At 42.9% G+C, this 17,380-nt stretch overlaps 1 non-coding gene across 1 annotated transcript; it reads left to right on the top strand.

Moving 5' to 3' along the window:
* The first annotated feature begins 12,020 nt into the window (after positions 1–12,020).
* trnan-guu (transfer RNA asparagine (anticodon GUU)) lies at positions 12,021–12,094 on the top strand. The gene has a single exon. It is a non-coding gene; the product is annotated as a tRNA-Asn (tRNA).
* Positions 12,095–17,380: the final 5,286 nt, after the last annotated feature.

Raw genomic sequence — 17,380 nt, 5'->3', positions numbered from 1 at the left:
TTACAAGCAACAAGCTAACGATGACAACTAAGCAGACAGCAACCTTAAGAGGGTGGGCTTGTGGAAAGCTCTCGTAAGCCTTCGGTAGACCACCAGGGAAGGCTGGCAGAATTTTGCCCTCAAGCCTAACTGTGGGCCTCCACGCAAGTATGCTGCAGCTGCTCTGTCAAAAATAAATCTAATGCTTGTAACCTCCTCCTGGCGAGGAGAAAGTCTCAGACCCTGGATCACAGTTCTTCTAGGGAGGGACTGTCACATGCTCTGTGAGAGCATACTATCTACACCACAACTTGCCATAATAACAAAGCACAGCATGTGTTGAATGAACTCCGTGTTGACAGAGCCGTGTCCTTATTACAAGCAACAAGCTAACGATGACAAACTAAGCAGAGAGCAACCTTAAGAGGGTGGGCTTGTGGAAAGCTCTCAAGCCTTCGGTAGACCACCAGGGGAGGCTGGCAGAATTTTGCCCTCAAGCCTAACTGTGGGCCTCCACGCAAGTATGCTGCAGCTTCTCTGTTAAAAATAAATCTAATGCTTGTAACCTCCTCCTGGCGAGGAGAAAGTCTCAAACCCTGGATCACAGTTCTTCTAGGGAGGGACTGTCACATGCTCTGTGAGAGCATACTATCGACACCACAACTTGCCATAATAACAAAGCACAGCATGTGTTGAATGAACTCTGTGTTGACAGAGCCGTGTCCTTATTACAACCAACAAGCTAACGATGACAACCTAAGCAGACAGGTCTAGTGGTGCAATGGATAATGTGTCTGACTACGGATCAGAAGATTCTAGGTTCGACTCCTGGCTGGCTCTCTTTGGTCTTTTTGCTTTGCTGTCAGTCAGTGCACGGCGGTCGCCTTTCCCCCGCTGGAGCTGTTCAGTTCCACTCTGGAGTGAATCGAGTTTCTGGGGCCGCCAGCACAGAGCCCGTGGGGTGCTCCCCTGGTTTCAAAGGCTGTCCCAACTGCTGATTTTTATTAACGTCTACTACAGCTACACCAATCGTATACCCAGCCTACTTGTTGCAAAAGTCCATACCACTTTGAAGTCACCCAGCCAACTTGCAGCGTAATCTCTTCCTCTTGTAAGTCTCTGAGCTGCAGCATTACCTAAGTGCTTTGATAAAACATGCATAAAAGAAACTATGGCTTTTAACCTCCTCTTGGAGAGGAGAGAGTCTCCGACCCTGGATCTCAGGTCTTCTATGGAGGGACTGTCAGGAATCCTGTAAGAGCATCCCATCCACACAACCTCTTGCCATAAAAACAAAGCAGAATGTGTGGTGACGGAACTCCAGGTTGACAGAGCCTTGTCCTTGTTTCAAACAATGTTCTAACAAGGTGCTGAACAGAGTGCCAGTGGCACAAAGGATAACGCTTATGACTATGGATCAGAAGATTCTAGCTTACGGAAACCATGAGACTGTGTATGAGATCAGAAAGAACTGAAGTTTGTGCAGACCGGCCCTCACAAGTGATAGTTCCCATATGGTCTAGCGGTCAGGATTCCTGGTTTTCACCCAGCGGCCCGGCTTGGACTCCCGGTATAGGGAGGCTTGAGTGTTTTTGCTTCTGCCCTTTTTGGCCAGCAGTCGGACTGCAGCAACCTTAAGAGGGTGGGCTTGTGGAAAACTCTCGTAAGCCTTCGATAGCTCAGTTGGTGGAGCGGAGGACTGTAGGTGGGTTGTTGTTAATCCTTAGGTCGCTGGCTCGAAGGAGGTCTTTTGCGCTCAGAGCTGCTTTCATGCCTGTGCAGTTCGAACATATCTTTGTTGTTAGAGCTCAAAGTTCACCATAGAGGTGAAAAGGAAGGGACTGTCACATGCGCTGTGAGAGCATCCTATCGACACCACAACTTGCCATAATAACAAAGCACAGCATTTAAACAACATTTACCGGTAGGAATGACGTCTTGGTTTACTCATTCTCTCTTTTTATTGCCGTATATACGGCTATTACACAATCATAATACACTGTAATAGCCTGGGTCGTTAGTTGCATTGTTTTGTTTTCTCACTACAATCGATCGGCTTAATCGAGCAGAGACCATCTCATTCAGGCGATCTCGGACCGATTGATTTGGCGCGGATGCGAGCGAGATTGCTGAATTTACATATGCCAAACGAATTGCGCTAACGGGGCAAACAAGACAGATTCCGAAACAAACGTCTATGTGTGAAAGCACCCTAAGATTGTATTTACACGCAATTGACAGACAGTCACAGCCAAACTTGTGTGACAAGGCAGCACTGGCCTGATTGGGCCAGTAACATTCTGTACACTGGCCCAAGCGTCTCGCACACTGACCCCGGGCCATCGGGCAGTCTGTCAAGCCCTGAATTATGTTTCCTTTGGTTTGTTCGGTTTGTTTTACTTCATAACAGGATCTGCTGCCTAATTGAAGGCATGTGATAGCGACACCCGGTGGTTATTCATTGAATAATGCATTCATTGAATGTTCATTTTTGTATAGCGGGCCAAATTCTATAGATATTTATAAAAAACCTCGCGGGCCACCGTAGTTTGGACACCCCTGGTCTATAGATTCTAACTATCAAAATGTTACTTGTTTTTGTGCCAATTTTGTTTTCTTTCCTTCGGTTTTTATTTGAACAGAACATGTGTGAGCAGCTCAGCTTTCTCGATAGCCTCTTATTCACCTGGTAGGTAACAAAGATGTTTTTCCCTCTAATAATAACTTGTGTTTGTGCATAGAAATATGCATAAACATTCACAAAAGCATATATAAGATACCCTGTGACAAAACCTTTTCCTTTTAACGAGTAAAGCTATCACATACTGGCCATTTTTTGCTACTTTTGGCCTTTGTAGATAATTGTTTGTACATTAATCACAAATGGATGAGAAACACTGTAACTTCAAACTTATTTGTGTTAATTCCAGGTGCTGTGAAATGTGTATAATCTGCAGAGGTAATCAGGTGTAAAGTGCTATATATCTGATCCAGTCCTCCAGCATATTTTTTTGCTTCAAATTAAAGTCTTTTACACTAAAAGCATTATGAAATTGGTCTTTTGTTGCTAATAATTGATTTATATTATCTGAAATATAACTAATTCTATTATATTTGAATGTTATACATTCAATTAGTGTGAATTGTCAATTAATATGAAAATATACATTTAAATATGCATATAATTTTGCTTCAATATATAAAGCTTTTACTGTGTGTTGGCCTGTTTGTGAAGCTAAATCTTTAACTTAAGTTGATTGATTTGCACTGATATTATATTTTCAAGAGTTCACACTTAGCTGATAATCAATAAAGCGTATTTGGCATGCTGTCCTGGGAGAGAGCCCTGAGCTCGTAATATCCTCGAGCCCGGGGCTCCCTCCCGTTAGAAGGGCGAGAGGGGAGTTCGAGCTCAGGTAGGTCTCGAGAACTCCCCTGCTTGTCGCCGCGTGAGAAGTGTAAACTAGGGTTGTTTTCGGTAATAATTTGGTTTAATCTATTGCTATGGTATGTTTTTGGACGGTGGGGGGAAACCGGGGGACCCGGGGGAAACCCACGCGAACACGGGGAGAACATGAAAACTCCGCACAGAAACACCAACCAGCCTGATAGGAGGTTGGACCAGCGGTGTTCTTGCTGTGAGGCAACAGTGCTAGCCACTGGGCCACCGTGTCGCCCTATCGGAAAAAAGAGGGAGGAAGTAGGGGTGGAAGGAGGGGGAAGCTTCAAGACGAAGATAACTGGAGTGAAAAACTCTGGTTATTTATAATGCTTCCGTAATTATCTGATAGGTCACATTACGGAGCTAATGAGGAGCCAGCAGTGTTGATCATAAGCACGTGATCCTCTCGAAATTAGTTCATAAATAAACCACACTTCAAGAGTTCACACTTAGCTGATAATCAATAAAGCGTATTTGGCATGCTGTCCCGGGAGAGAGCCCTGAGCTCGTAATATCCTCGAGCCCGGGGCTCCCTCCCGTTAGAAGGGCGAGAGGGGAGTTCGAGCTCAGGTAGGTCTCGAGAACTCCCCAAAAAAAGCTTTAAAGCTCGGGACAGCAGCCGCGTATTGAAGTGCCCCCCAAAAGGCGAGAGGTCAGCGCCATATCCGGCTGCTGGATATGAACTGAAGGGAGATAGGTTCCTGCAGGAGGGAAGTTGTAGCTCTGGGGTTGACTCCGTGGGAGTTAGAGCTGAAGGGTTAGACTCCTACAGGAGTCTAAATAGGGAGGGGGTGGAGGAAGACTCCTGTAGGAGGTGGGCAGGGACAAGACTCCGGGGGAGTCGTAAGTTGGGGGGTGGTGCTTAGGCTGGAAAGGTGAGAGTAGCGGAAGAACTTACTGCACGAAGGAAGGGATAGTGGCGGAGCAACTCGACGCTGAAAAAAAAAAGAAGCGGAGAAACTCGACGCTGGAAATTGGGTTGGGGAGTAAAAGATGTTGGGGGGGTGGAAGAGGGAGGGGATGGAGGAAAGAGCGGAAGCATTCGACGCTTGAAGGAAGAGAAGGAGGTGCGGAGAAACTCAACGCTATAGAAAATATAACAAGAGGTGCGGAGGAACTCAACGCTAGAAAACCAGAAAGATGTCAATTGAAGTGGGTGGGGTAATTGATTGGCTCCGGGGGAGTCAGGCCTTGGATGGTGTTACTTAGGCTGAAGAGATGGGAGTAGCGGAAGAACTTAACGCTAGAAGGAAGAGATAGTAGCGGAGCAACTCGACGTTGGGAAGGGGGTAGGGAGTAAAGATGTTGGGGGGTGGTTTAAGAGGGAGGAGGTGGAGGAAAGAGCGGAAGCATTCAACGCTAGAAGGGGGGGAAGGAGGTGCGGAGAAACTCAACGCTAGAGAATTTAGAACAGGAGATGCGGAGGAACTCAACGCTAGAAAGCAAGAAAGATGTATATTGGCCAGGGTAAGGGGGGGGGGGTAATTGATTGACTCCGGGGGAGTCAGATCTTGGAGGCGAAAAGGAGTACTTTGACGTGTTTTTGGAACCAGAAATGGAGTTACTGGACGGTTAGCGTCATCAGTAAAGTGGGGAGGAAGGGTTGGGGTCTTAGGATCTGCTCATCTGTAGGAATGCTAGAAGGATTTGAAATGGGGGTGGGGAGATCAAAATGTAAATGAGTGGCCATTGTGGATTTGATCTGTTTGCTCTGCAGGATAAAGAAACCATCTTCTCCCCCATTAAGCAAAATTAAATCAGAGATGGTGGGGTGGATGGAATGGTTATGAATTTGAGCGTCCAATATGTCGTAAAAGCCTAGAGTGAACATGCTTGTGAGTGCAGGCTGTGTGGAAACACTGAAGCCTTAGCGTAATGCGTGTATACATTTGAAGAGGATGCTACGTGTAATGGGGGGCTAGTCAATAATAACGGTTAAATACGCTCCTGCGGAGGCATTTAAACTGCAGTAGCAGTGCTGGGGAGTGTGTCAGTAGTGGTATGTTAAATAGAAGTGTATGTGTATGTAGCTTCTCTGCTGTTGCGGGGGTGCGGCGGAAGTCAATATCGGAAGGCAAGTACGCTTCCCCAGAAGTGTATTATGTGCTGTGCAGCATGTCGGTAGTAAATGGCTAAATGGAAATGTGTATGTGAGCTAAGGCAGAGTGTTACTGCTGTGGCATTGGTGCAGAGGGAGAATAAGGCTCAGCTGAGCATCTCTGCTGATGCAGAGGTGCGGTGGTAGTCAGTATTACAGCGTTATGAGTGCTCCCGCAGAATATTAATACTTCCAGTCGTGACATATGGAGATGAAAGAAATAGGGGCTCAGGTAGAGTGTCACCACAGTTGTAGTGGTGCTATGGTGAGTGTAGCTCAGCGGAGCACCTCTGCTGTTGCAAGGTGCAGTAGTAGTCGGTATATTGGAGAGTTGTGAGTGCGCCCACAGGAATGTTAAACGCTGTCAGTAGTGATATGTAGAGATGAAAGTGAATAAGGGTTTAGCTAGAGTGTCACTCAGTTTCGGTGGTACTGTGGGTGAGTGTAGCTCAGCGGAGCATCTCTGCTGCAGCGGAGGGTCTGTATGGATGCAATGTGTGGAAGTATTTACTGCTGTAATAATGCGGGGCAGTGTGATGCTAGTGGTATTGGACATGTAAGTGTATATGAGCTTGTATTAGGGCGTCACTGCTGCGGCAATTGAAAATTGGGACGACTCCCAAATGTGTCTGGGCTGTGGTGAACGAGAATGATTGGCTGTATGGGATAGTTCAAGTTGTGCTTGTACCTAAAAACACATCTGAAATGTTTGAGATGTGAGTGGGGTAGGAGATGTCAAAAATGTATATAGAATGTGCTTTGCGGAATTGATCGGTTTTGCTTAATAGAGAAAGATGGAGTTTCTTCTGTCAGATCAGATATGGTGAGGTGGATTGTGGGATTGAGATTGATGTTAATTCAGAGTAACTCAAAACCCAAAAGGCTAGTGTAAAAATGGCATCGTGGATGTGGGCTGTATGAGTGGAAATGTATCCTTTGTGTAGAGTGTGATTGTATTTGGAATGGATGTGGAATATAATGAGTTGGATGAAGGTCAGCTTCTGGGGCCGGCTGTCATGATGTCTAGAATGAGAGAGAATCAGAAATTAAATCTTAGAACATGGTATATGTAGAGCAGACATAATAAACAGTTTTAGCTGAAATCCATGCGAGGCATCTTAATAAGGGTATGGGCAACTGTGAGCTTCGTTGTCGCTGTGTGCGAGGATGGTAGGTGTGGGCATTCGTCTCCCACAGGATGGCAGATGGAAGCAGAGCTGAGGATTTGGGGTGTGCTTGTCTGGTGGTCCTGGAAGTACCTCTTAAAGACTGAGTGGTGGAGTGGAGTTTAACCCCTTAGTGATATATGATGTTTAAAATGCGAATGTATCTAACGCCGAGTTAATAGATGAAGCATTACTCCGTTTATGTAACTGTCTGCCTCCTTTTCATAGCAGTCAAGCGGGAAGTTTGTTTCTTTGCCATTTTACCTCCGACCGATGTGCCAATATAAAGTTAAAAGTGACACTTGTGTATGGACATATGAGCCACTGGTGTATTACAATTGGACTTCTGTACTTGATGTGGTGAATGTATCTCGCTGATTGGGTAATAATCTTCTCAGCAATTAAATGGCTATCAGATGTGGCAGAGTTTTTTTTTTTTTTTTTACATTTTATTTATTTATTTATTTATTTATCTAAATTAAATATATCAAATGCCAACATCAAACTATGAACTTTAAAAGTCACCACTTAGTAAAAACTGTGTTAATGGAATGATTGTTATGGGCTTTACTTTAATCCATGTTTAAATAACATGTTAGGGATCTTACATGATTAAAGTTGCAAGCATATCTGGCCCGATTAATTCACGAAGTCTTTTACAGCGGAGTTCATTCATAATTTATCGAGGGAGGGCGGAACCGTATCGAGTTTTAGAGCTCATTGGATAGTGACGCCTCTCCTTTCCGCTATTGGCTCGATGAAGTGTCAATCAAAAGATCGGCGGCCATTTTGTTTACCAAATACTAGTGTTTGTAAAAGACGCTACTGCATGCCGGTGACTAGACTGGATGATAACAGCGATGTTTATCGACGTATGAATATGTCGTGGACTATTGTTTACGGATTATGTTGCCTGGATCCTTGCAGTCAAATACTTATGGATCTGTGGACGGGCGGGAGGCTTGAAGGGTGAGTTTTTCGTTTGAAATCTTTCTAGTCACACGAGTCTTGTTTTCCAAAATATTTATAAAAGGTTTAGTCTTTGTTGGAGAGAAGTTATTTTCGCTAGGCTTACTCTTAAAGCGTGTTATATACGTTACCGAGGGTGCACTGCTATGAGAGCAGTGAGAGTTCGGCTTAATTTCATGGCTTGGATCGCCGACGCCTTGAGTTTAGTTGGGAGTTTGTAGACTGCGTTTGTGTGAGGCAGTTTGAAGTAGAAGGTGGAAGAGCTTGTGGGACGGCGTTTTGCGGGAATCCAGGCTCGATAGCTGGCGAGGCTGCGGCTGAATTCTCAGGGAGAGCGGGGCTCTGGCTGGAGTTGTTGTTTGTTTGTTTGTTTGTTCTTCCGTCTCGATGGGTTAAATGGTGCGATGCTGGAGCGTTTTGTAGCGGGAAGCGAGCTTCAAGATGAAGATAACTGGAGTGAAAAACTCTGGTTATTTATAATACTTCCGTAATTATCTGATGGGTCACATTACAGAGCTAATGAGGAGCCAGCCGTGTTGATCATAAGCACGTGATCCTCTCGAAATGAGTTTATAAATAAACCACACTTAGAGAAAGCATTTGATAGAGTGGAACATGACTATTTGTTTGAAGTGATTAAAACATTTGGATTTGGGGAGAATTTTAGGAAATGGATCAACAATTTTTATTATAATATTTTAACATGTATTAAATGCAATGGTTTTTTAACAGAATGTTTTCAACCAACAAGGTCTATAAGACAAGGATGTCCACTATCTGCACTACTGTACACATTAGAAGCTGAACCATTGGGACTAGCAATAAAAGCAGTCAATGGAATAAAAGGAATACAAATAGAAGAAAGAACTGAACATGAGCCAGTTTACCAGTATGCAGATGACACAACCTTGTTGGTTGAAGACATTCAAAGTGTAACAAAGGCAATGGGGATTTTAAATAGGTATTGTAAGGGGACGGGAGCTAAGATTAATGTTGAAAAGAGTGTGTGTATGAGGATTGGAAGGGCAGATGTTTTACCTCAGCACATACATTTTAAGGAAGAGTATGAACATATCAAGATTTTAGGCATTTGGGTTGGTTTGGATTTTAATAAAGCGGATCATTTTAATTGGGAGGGAGTTTTAAAAGGGGTTGAAATTAGATTGAGGTATTGGAAATTGAGAAACCTGACATTGAAGGGAAAGGTTTTATTGATTAATTCTCTAATGCTCTCAAAAATGTGGTATGTGCTGAGTGTTACCCCATTGCCTTGTGAATATTATAAAAGAATTAAAAAATGTGTTTTAGATTTCTTATGGGGAAAAGGAAGAGCAAAAATATCATATGACACGTTGATTGGAGGGAAAGAAGTTGGGGGACTTGGGCTTTTAGACCCACTTTTAAGGATGAAAACATTAAGGGTGAAATTGGTCAAATGTTTTGTAGATGATAAGAGAAAAGAAGTATGGAAACATGTCATGGATTACTTTTTAAAGAAATGTGGTGGAGTAAATAAGGGATGTAGTGTATTATGTATGAAAACAAAAAAAGAAATGTGGACAGGTATACCAACATTTTATGAAGAGGTTTTAGAAGCTTGGGGAAACTTTTTAGAAAATATGATTATTGTACCTAAAGGAAGAAACCAGCTGTTAGAACAACCTTTGTTTTTAAACCTGAACATCACGAAAGATGAAAATGTAATATATTATAAAAAATGGTGGCAAGCTGGAATTAGGCAAGTAAAGGATCTGCTCTATGAGGTGATAAATGGCTATCTTCCATTACAAGCAATAGAAGACACGTTATCTGAAAATGAAGTGAATGTAGGGAAAGGAACACTTGTAAAACAGTTTGAGGATTTAAAAAGAGCAATACCACATGAATGGATTGAAAGAATTGAACAAAACGAAAAGGGAGAAAATGGAGACATGCCTGATTTGTATTTTAAAAAGAAAAATGGAGAGAACAAGATTTTTATTGGCTGTAAAGTAAAAGATTTTTATTTGTGTTTTAGAGAAATGGCTTTTGTAAAACCAGTTGCAAACAATTATTGGAAAGAAAGATATGATGATTTAAATGAAAGTGAAATATGGCAAAATGTGGGAACGAAATATATGGATCCAATTTTAGAAGATTTTTATTATTTATTGAGACATAATTGTATTTTAACTGAAATGAGGTTATGTAAAATTGGGATTGAAAGAGATGCAATGTGTAAAGTCTGTAAAAATGAAGAAGAAGGTTTTTTACATTTGTTTTTTTACTGTGAAGAATTGAGTGTGTTGATGGAAAAGATCAAACGTATTATTAAATCTATGCTGAAAGATAAATATAATGAGAACATGACTCAAAAGGAATGGGAGAAAATGTTTTTATTTGGTTACAAGGTTAACGGTTGTAATAGGACGGTTTTTAATTTATGTATAATAATTGCAAAGAATGTAATATGGCAAAGAAGGAATATTGCAAAATTTGAAAAAAGAAAAGTAGATGTATGGATATTATTTAAAAACAAAATGGAAACGTCATTTAGGTTGTTATGGGAATATTTTTTATTAAATGACAAAGAAGATGAATTTATAGAAATGTTTGTAGAACAAAATGCAATGTTAGAGCTTAATGTGAACGGTGTTACCTGGATGTGGGACAAATACAAATGAATATATTTTATATAATTATTTTTTTATTTTTGATGTTTGAAAAGTCACTCAATGTATTGTTTTATTGTATTTGAAAATTATTTTTAATAAAAAAAAAAAAAAAAAAAGTCTCCGTGGTGCAATTGTTTAGCATGTTTGGCTGTTAACCGAAAGGTTGGTGGTTTGAGCCCACCCAGGGAAGAACGAATGCTTTTGATGCCTTGCAACTGCTAACACGTGCACCGGGCAATGATCCTGGGCCACGTGCTGTCTGGCGTTACAAGATGACATCAGGATTTAGCAGAAGTTTGTTGTCCAGTGCCTAGATTGACCAAGTTACTTATTCCAGTTGACTTAAAATCAGCATCAAACGTTACACAGGTAGGGAAGGTATTGATCAAAACAGTGACTAGAAAAAATTTATCAGTAACCTTGCTAGCTCAGTCGGTAGACCTTTAGACTCATAAGCTCAGTGTCGTGGGTTCGAGCCCCACGTTGGGCGTTTTTCTCTCTCTTTTCGGCAGCTTTCAATTGGATTCTTTGAGCATACCTATTGAGACACAGTTCAGCATTTCTACTACAGCTGGGTTGCTCTTGAGGTCTCTGTGGCACAATTGGTTAGCGCGTTCAGCTGTTAACCGAAAGGTTGGTGGTTCGAGCCCACCCAGGGACGAATTAAGCTTTTCTCTGCCTTGCAACTGCTAACACGTGCACTGGGCATAGATCCTGGGCCACGTGCTGTCTGGCGGTACAAGATGACATCAGGATTTAGCAGAAGTTTGTTGTCCAGTGCCTGTATTGGCCAAATTTTTAATTCCAGTTGACTTAAAAAAACCATTAAACTTTACACAGGTAGGGAAGATATTGATCAAAACAGTGACTTTCTCTTGAATGAGCATCTCACAAGCCCTGTCTGGCGTTACAAGATGACATCAGGATTTAGCAGAAGTTTGTTGTCCAGTGCCTCTATTGGCCAAGTTACTTGTTCCAGTTGACTTAAAATCAGCATCAAAATTTACACAGGTAGGGAAGGTATTGATCAAAACAGTGACTAGAATGAGTGTCTTACAAGCCTGGCTAGCTCAGTCGGAGGGCATGAGACACTTAATCTCAGTGACGTGGGTTCGTGCCTCATGTTGGGTGTTTCTCTTACCTTTCTCTCTCTCTTTTCGGCAGCTTTCATTTGGTTTCATCCAGCAGACCAAGTGAGACAAAGTTCAGCGTTTCTACCACAGTTGGTATATTTAGTCTGAGTCTCTGTGGCACAATCGGTTAGCGCATTCGGCTGTTAACCGAAAGGTTGTTGCTTTGAGCCCATCCAGGGACGAACGAAAGCTTTTGCCGCCTTGCAACTGCTAACACGTGCACCGGGCAATGATCCTGGGCCACGTGCTGTCTGGCGTTACAAGATGACATCAGGATTTAGCAGAAGTTTGTTGTCCAGTGCCTGGATCGGCCAAGTTACTTATTCCAGTTGACTTAAAATCAGCATCAAACTTTACACAGGTAGGGAAGGTATTGATCAAAACAGTGACTAGAATAAATTTATCAGAAACCCGGCTAGCTCAGTCGGTAGAGCATGAGACTCTTAAGCTCAGGGTCATGGGTTCGAGCCCCACGTTGGGCGTTTTTCTCTCTCTTTTCGGCAACTTTCAATTGGATTCTTCGAGCATACCTATTGAGACACAGTTCAGCATTTCTACTACAGCTGGGTTGCTCTCAAGGTCTCTGTGGCGCAATTGGTTAGCGCATTCAGCTGTTAACCGAAAGGATGGTGGTTCGAGCCCACCCAGGGACGAATTAAGCTTTTCTCTGCCTTGCAACTGCTAACACGTGCACTGGGCATAGATCCTGGGCCACGTGCTGTCTGGCGGTACAAGATGACATCAGGATTTAGCAGAAGTTTTTTGTCCAGTGCCTGTATTGGCCAAATTTTTTATTCCAGTTGACTTAAAAAAACCATTAAACTTTACACAGGTAGGAAAGATATTGATCAAAACAGTGACTTTCTCTTGAATGAGCATCTCACAAGCCCTGTCTGGCGTTACAAGATGACATCAGGATTTAGCAGAAGTTTGTTGTCCAGTTCCTCTATTGGCCAAGTTACTTATTCCAGTTGACTTAAAATCAGCATCAAACTTTACACAGGTAGGGAAGGTATTGATAAAAACAGTGACTAGAATGAGTGTCTCACAAGCCAGGCTAGCTCAGACGGGAGAGCATGAGACACTTAATCTCAGTGACGTGGGTTTGAGCTCCACGTTGGGCGTTTATGTTACCTTTCTCTCTCTTTTCGGCAGCTTTCATTTGGATTCATCCTGCAGACCAAGTGAGACAAAGTTCAGCTTTTCTACAACAGTTGGTTTGGTGTCTGAGTCTCAGTGGCGCAATTGGTTAGCGTGTTCGGCTGTTAACCGAAAGGTTGGTGGTTCGAGCCCACCCAGGGATGAACTAATCTTTTCTCTGCCTTGCAACTGCTAACACGTGCACTGGGCAATGATCCTGGGCCACGTGCTGTCTAGCGTTACAAGAGGACATTAGGATTCAGCAGAAGTTTGTTGTCCAGTGCCTGTATCGGCCAAGTTACTAATTCCAGTTGACTTAAAAACAGCATCAAGCTCTACACAGGTAGGGAAGGTATTGATCAAAACAGTGACTAGAATGAGAGTATTAGAAGCCTGGCTAGCTCAGTCGGTAGAGCACGAGACTCTTAATCTCAGGGTTGTGGGTTTGAGCCCCATGTTGGATGTTTCTGTTACCTCTCTCTCTCTTTTCGGCAGCTTTTATTTGGATTCACCTGGATACCTATCATGACAAAGTTCAGCGTTTCTACTACAGTTGGATTGATTAGTCTGAGTCTCTGTGGCGCTACCTGGATCAGGATCGTCTGTCTCGGTCTCTCTCCTCGTCCAATCGTTGCGCTCGCTCTCCATTGTGAGAATGGATGGGAGCCAATCGCCGCTCTCGCTCTCCATTGTGAGAATGGATGACAGCCAATCGCGTCGCGTGCAAATGAATGACAACTCCGCTGTCTTCTGACGAGAGCACATCATCATATAACCGATCAAGGTAAGTTTTTTTTTGTCAACGTCTATATCTACTGATAGAAGTTGTTTTGTCGATTGTAGTCTTTTGTTATGTCAGTCTTCGCCTCCTAATGCTGATTTATAATTTTATGACAAGAACTTTAACAAAAGTCACCCTAAATTGACATGCATGGTGTCAAAGGTCAGGACCCCGCACCCTATTTAACATTACAGACTTTTGATACAGTTGCAGAAATCATTGATTTTGTTCGATCGTGTGTTTAAATTAATAACTGTATCTATATATACATGCATATTTACTGTATATACAGTTGTTTGGATGTGTTTATCAAAACGTTTGTCGACGCGTCAACAGCTCCCTCCCCCCGTATTTCTTAGCCAAAAACAAAATAAAGTTTACACAAAAATAAAATGTTAAATGCTAAATGTTCATTAGCTATATGAATTGTAAGAATAAATTAAAAGCTGTAATTGCCTGCCTTTTGTTGCTAAATGTTTATTATGTTTGTATGATTTATAACTGTTACTACAATGGTGTACCCATAAATGATATTGCTACTAAATGATAATTAGCTATATGAATTATAGTTATTTATAACTAATGTGTTACAGTCATTCTACAGTGAATAATAAAAATGTCTGTCTTTTGAACCTAAATGTTTATTATAATGTTTACTATTGTGTTATCGTGTTATAATTACCCATCTGATAACATTATCAATTAATTATATATTTCATGTTTCTATTAATTAATATGTTTTTAGTACTATCCCTTTACCATAGCAGAGAAATTACCTGGGAAATGTGATCTTTCTTTCGCTTGTTTCAGGCAACAGGCTACAGTATTGTAATTAATGCACTTGTTAAGTTTTATTTACATTTTATGTTCAGATGAGCACTAAGCCAAAAAGCCACAAGGCCATGGGTGATGGGGAGTGGATGGCCAGGTTGAGAGTCTTTGCCAGCTCTGGTGTTTGGCCTTCTGGAGCAGGCAATCGACCAGCTCCAAGACGGAGGAAGTGGTATGACATTTATCAGAAGGTAAGGCAAAATTACTTATACTTCATGACATTATATGTAGTATGCAGATTGGTTGGCAATGGTGCAAACAATATCAGTGCTTTGACGTTAAAAACTCTTATCTCCTAATCATGAAAATAAATAACCATGGAATAGAAAAATAAGTACACAATGTCAAAAACAATAAATATGTGATTAAATTACATGAAGAATGTTTCTAAATAATGATATGATTAATTAAAGTATTCGAAGCAAAACACAGAGGTTAGAAAGAATCCTCAGATCTTTCAAATCTATCTTTTCAGATAGAGAAATGTCCCATGCATGCCCGCGGACAGACCACCCTCTTTGGGGGATCCAGGACCTGCAGTTGTGTATTTCACACCACTAAGGTGATATACTAAAAAAGGCATTAATGATAATGCAACAAATATATATTTTTATTAGTGCTGTTATGCTTTTTCACTACATCTTTTTTTTTTTTTTTTTTGCAGCCTGCCACTTCCACTCAGTCTCCCGCTGCACCACCACAGTCTGAGGCTTCAGACACAGCTTCTGGCACCACTGGCCCACAGTTTGAGGCTTCAGACACAGCTCATGGCGTCATTGGCCAACAGTCTGAGGCTTCAAACACTGCTCCTAGCACCACTGGTGCTCAGTCTGAGGCTTCAGTGCCACGATCTTTCCTAAGGCCTCCTCTAAGTTTGTCAATGGTGAATATTTTCTGTGTAATTAATGCTTGCTTAAAACCATTTAGTATGTTTTTGACCGAATCTACATACCACTAGCTTCAGAATGTTTCTAGCATAGTTCTGCAGGTTGTAATTTCATTGAATTAGAAAATAATTATATTGTGTCATTTGTTTCTGTTTGTAGTTCACCAAGTTGCGCTTTGTGGGGTCCCAGTTGTCTACACTGAGGCCCAACCTGGTAGAACGAAGGACCCCAATCCCCTCTCCTCCATTCACTGTGAGAACCCCTTCTTCATCTGCTCTGAAATCCTCCACCCCTTCTCCATCCCCTGTGAAATCCTCCACCCCTTCTCCATCCCCTGTGAAATCCTCCACCCTTTCTCCATCCCCCATGATGTCCTCCACCCTTTCTCCATCCCCTGTGAAGTCCTCCACCCCTTCTCCATCAACCGTGAGCACCATTACTCCTTCTCCGTCCCCTAGGAAGTCCTCCACCCATTCTCCTTCCTTGATGAAGTCCTCCAGCCCATCTCCATCTACTGTGAGGACTCTCAGTCCTGCGACAGTGTCTGTGAGTATATGAGCACCAATTTATTTAACATTAACGGCTTTATTTATACACAAATTGTCTTTCAAACAGGATCAAACAACTGCTGGGGCACAGCTTCGTTCTGGTTGCCAGGTGAACTGAGCAAAACCATCCCTGTGCAGGACCAGAGATGGATTGCCCACACCATATTTCACTCTGGCAAGCTGCGGCCAGATTTACAGCTGTGGTATGAGCCCCCTGGTCCAGCTCTTATTTACCACCAGACACCAACACCTGACAGGTTCTTCACCCACCGGTTAATGGTGTGGATGCCCTACCACCTGTGGAAGATGAGGTTGTCCTGCCCAACTTGTGGCAAGAATCTGACAGGTTATGGTGTCCACAAGAGGGCTCGAAAGGTCCTGGACATTGACAGATACTACCTGATGTTGACTGAGACACTCAGGTGCACTGTGTGCAAGTCAGCAAGTCAGATTGTCCACGACCAACTTGACCTGCCACACCAGAAAATGTTCAGACTGATTCTGACCCGCAAGTAAGTATAGCAGAGTAGAAAATGTGGTAGTTCTGTAGACCCAAACCACTGACCCTCCAATAATTACCTGCAATTAATTACAGCGACAATGCGCATTTCAGGTATGCCTGTGACATCCGTGTCATTAGGTTGCTTCGGGACAGGACATTGGGCAACAGTCTGGCTTGACTGGTGAAGCAGCTGAGAGAAAACCATGGGGAGGAATGGCTGAAGAGGTTGGCACACTATCTTGGAGAGTGTGCTGACTTTGTTGATCGACCCAGTCTTTTTCCGTGGCCTGCCAGGAGCCTCCAGAGCCCATCAACATCCCCACCAGTCGTTGGCTACTCTCAGTGTATGGCAGGGACATCCTCTCCAGGCTAGACAACATTAAGGCCAGCATCACATCCATCTTTGGGACTATATTAAAGATGGATTCTACCAAACAGGTAATGCATCACTGACTCTGTGTTAGGCTTGAATGTTTTTAAATTCTATAATATTGCCATATTATTATTGTTGGCTGTGATAAAATTCGAACATAAATGCTTTGCTACATTTATAAATTCCAGATCACAAAGAAGCTGGCTGGTCATGGACGGGGAACAGCGCTCTGGTTGACCTCCATTAGCAATGAGATTGGCCAGATTCTGACCAGTGTCCTGTGAGTGCAAGAGGGGCCAGGGCTAGACAGAATGGTGGCTGGTGTCATGGAGCGGTACCGCCAGGCAGCTGTTCCACCCCCAATGCTGCTCTATGTGGACTGTGGCTGCTGCATAAATGAGGAAGCGACCAGTGAGTTGCAGAATAGGTTTGGAGAATGGCCAGCTCTTCACATAAGGCTGGACATCTGGCATTTTATGAGGCTGCTGGCTGTGGGCTGCACCACTGATGCCCATCCCCTATACCCCACCTTTATGGGATGCCTGTCCACCTGTATCTTTGAGTGGGATGCAGGAGATCTCAGCCTATTGCGGCAGGCTAAAAAAAAACAGCTGATGCAGGAGGGTGTGCCATCTATAAGTGATGACATGGTGGACAGAAGCATCACAAAAAAGGATCTTAGCCGTTACTGCCGCAGAAGGACACGTGGTGAGGAAGACACCATATGCCTGATTGAGAGGCTGCTGCAGGAACTCGGGGGAGCAAATGGGAGGCACCTTATGGGTGTGCCCTTAATGGATGAGGTGCGCATGGAGCACATCTGGCGTGTTCAAAAACGTCATGTCAGATGCATCCAGGATGTGCCTGGAGTGCCACT

The sequence above is a fragment of the Danio aesculapii genome, chromosome 15 (genome assembly GCF_903798145.1).
Source record: "Danio aesculapii chromosome 15, fDanAes4.1, whole genome shotgun sequence".
NCBI classification, from domain to species: domain Eukaryota; kingdom Metazoa; phylum Chordata; class Actinopteri; order Cypriniformes; family Danionidae; genus Danio; species Danio aesculapii.
This window is presented reverse-complemented; position numbering and strand designations above follow the sequence as displayed.